The sequence below is a fragment of the Poecilia latipinna genome, unplaced genomic scaffold (assembly GCF_001443285.1).
Source record: "Poecilia latipinna isolate Pla-1442-1.1 unplaced genomic scaffold, P_latipinna-1.0 Scaffold3739, whole genome shotgun sequence".
Lineage (NCBI taxonomy): Eukaryota > Metazoa > Chordata > Actinopteri > Cyprinodontiformes > Poeciliidae > Poecilia > Poecilia latipinna.
Genome location: NW_015116355.1, coordinates 35399 through 38821, shown reverse-complemented (window position 1 = coordinate 38821; position 3423 = coordinate 35399).

The window sequence follows — 3423 nt, the reverse complement described above, 5'->3', positions numbered from 1 at the left end:
TTTCTGTTACAAACTGACTCCGGCCTCCACCAAGGAAGGGAAAAGTTATGTGGCCCTCACAGGAAAAAGTTTGGGGACCCCTGATGTACAAGATGCACCGGAACACAGACTTACACACAGTATTTAACAATTTTCTTAAAACATTTCTCCTTTTAAAAACATGGCTTCAGGCCTACTACTCAGTCCCTGAAAAGAAAGGGGAACATGTGAGGTAAGGACAATTTAAATTATTGAAAAACAAAAAAATCATGCAATGCAAAAGAAAACAAATTAGTAAATCAAACAAAAAAAAGCAAACAAATTTCAATAATGCACAACAAACACAAAATGTAAAAGAAAAACGCTCCAAGCGATGGAACAAATTGTTGTTGTCCTGTTTCAGAGTCCTTTCAACGGGGCCAGAAGAGTCATGCCCTGCCACACAAGCCTGCCCAAGCAGCAACAGGTTTTGTTGAGAGCAGCCCAAACAAACAAGACAGCAGAGTGTCCAAAGTGCTGTAGCTCCAAACAATACAATCAGGTGCCTGAAAGAGAAAACTCATTACTGTGGATTCAGTAAGATTTTAAAAGAAATTAAAATCTAAATAGGTAGCTTACCCATGAACCGAAGGACACTGGGAGTGAGCGGGTCAGCAGGTGAGGACAAGATGGAAGCCGCATGCCACAACAACCTCCTACAGCAGCCGGTAACACCAGCAAAGCAACGCTGCAGACACATGCACCTTGCAGCAGTGCATGTGTCTATAAAGCCATCTGCCCTGCCCACCAATCAACAGTGTGCTTCTGGCTGCACCTGGTGCGCAGGGTGGGGGAGGGTAACACCATCCCACCACATTCTACCTCTCAGTGTTGCATCGTTGCCCCCACAATGGACCTGCACACTTCAGCACCGAGGACGAAAAATGGCAAACTGTGCATTGGAGACTGGCTGACTAGATCCTGTGGCATGAGGGAGGTGATGGACATTTGAATGCTGTCCAGTCCTAGAGCAGACAGTGCGACGCAAGGGTGGATGAACTGCCTCAGAAGTTTGAACAGAGTGACCATTTCCTGAAGTCACCTGTGGAGAGAACCTAAGGAGCTGCAAAAGTGGATGGTACTGAAGTATCAGGGACCAACAAGCACAAATCATCCTCCAGAGAGTCACCTAACTCTCTGGAGGTTTTAACTGCAAGGGTACAGGTGTGGACTCTGGCTCAACCCGAGCCTTCAGTATGTCACAATGCACATTTTGGGTTCTCTGCAAATCACCTACAGGAGTCACAGTATAAACTGGCCCTCCAGCTGTTGGAGCTCTCACGACCAGATGGATAACCGGGTTATGGGTTTTATGCCACACTGTAATCGCGCAGATAAACCAACTGTCCCTCCTGCAGTGGAACCTCCCGTATGCCCTGATCCTGCAACTGCCAGTAAGTGATCCTGAGCATGATGAAAAGCCTGGTCTTATGCTCAGCCATCCAATCCTCCACCTTACCTGGTGCAGGGTCCCGAACACGAACCAACAAGAAATCCACAGGCAGCTGAGGTTCATGGCCATACATAAGAAAAAAATGGAGACTCACCAGTAATCTGATGAGGGGTAGTGTTGTAACAGAAAAGTACTGTTGTGAAACCTGGTTGGGACTGGTTGAGACCTTTCCAGGACACAGAGAAAACAGGTCACAAAAACCCGAGGGTAACAAGTAATCTTCAATTATGATTTAATGTTGATTGAAACACACATAACCTGTATTGTAGTGAGAGTTTGAAAGCAATAAGAAAATTCTGTATTATGATTTGATGTGATTAAAAACTAATGTACTATTGATTAAGGTGATGAGTTATGTGAGCTTGATTCAAGAAGTAAATGGAAAATAAATCATAAATTAATATTCTGGTTCAAGTTAGAGGGAAAGTTCCGTACTGTGTTGCAATCAGAGGCTGCGTGAGCAGAAGAGCTGTGAGCACTGAAGAAACAGGAAGTGGAGTTGCAAAACTTACAGGAGCGCCAGATGTTGAGTCCGGATAGAAACTTCAGTGGGCGTAAAAGAGGAAAGAGGCAACGGTTGACCAAAACATTTGACGTCAAGGAGTTGTGCAATAAGGGATTGTGCGAGCAGTTAGTGCATGCACAAATAAGATACAGAAGTGTAGAAAATTGTGTAAGCTGCAGATACGCACATAAGAGACAACAGAGGGTATAAAAATACAAGCGAGAAAGGGACAGGCGTTCTTTGTTCCGCAGCGTTCGAGTCAAGATCACACGAAGATGCAGAATCAACTGAGGGCTGCGTATTGATACCCCGGGACGGTGAAGACCGCGCGCTGCTCAAGAAAGGAACAAGATCCATTTACCCACAACCCGGGACTCTGATTTGACAACCCAAAAAGATTTCAACTATGCTGCAGTGGACATGGGGAATAGACAAAGATTGCATATGGATAAAGAACTGAGTTTACTGAGGATTCTCACCAGTTCACCTTTGGATCTATTCTAACAAGGATTCTGCCACAACAAGACAGGACTCCGACCATGGATATTAAAGTTTTCTGCTGCCAAGATCAACTCTGCATCTGGGTACGAGTGGAACTGCATCCCAAAGCCTCTCTTTAGATCAGTGTAGGGATTAGAAGGAGGTGTAATTTCTAAATTTCTTAAATTTCTTGTTTTTTTAATTGAAGATGCTGTATGTCATTTTCCCCTGCTAAAGCTTGCTAATAAAATATTGAAGTCTAATTGATGCTGTGGACAGTTAAATTAATTAAGTCAGCTAAAAAAAACTAAATCTTCTGGTTAATGTAAAATCAATGTTCATGATCCTAGTAAATTAGGGGGGCTTCAGATGTTTCTTTGGTTATGATAAATAATGACCCTGGGACTCAGTTCGAGTCTCTAAAATTATCTAAGCTGTAACAAGTGCACGTTATTATTAGAGAAAGAGCTACCGTTAACAGGCGTGGTTTATGCTGTCGGGCATCGGCGGGCTGCTCCGATGTCTGATTCATGAACTGAAGTGGGTCATAACGTCTGGATCTGAAGGTAGTTAGAGCTTAAGACGCATCTTTCTCGCTCCCAGCTTAAACAAAATGTCCTCTACATTTGTATCTGTGGTAATACTCAGGAATTAGAGGCTTTTCAGACCCGTTAGTTGGAGAGCTGGTCAGTAGTCAGTCCGCTGGAGTCTAGGAGGTGTTAGGGGCGTGGCTGAATACTGCGTAATAAAAGTACTTATGGAAGACAGGAAGCCCAATCCCGCTTCCTAGACATTGGTAAAGTGCGCAGAAGGTTATGAAGTGTTCAATTGAAGCGCTCACACTGCCCATTTCCACCAGGGTAGAAAAAGGTGGAGTGTGACTTTTTAACCCCATTCAGGTTACAGAGCTGCTGAATTAACGCACTCTCAAAAGTCTGACCCTGGTCTGAATTAATGCGGCTTGGAA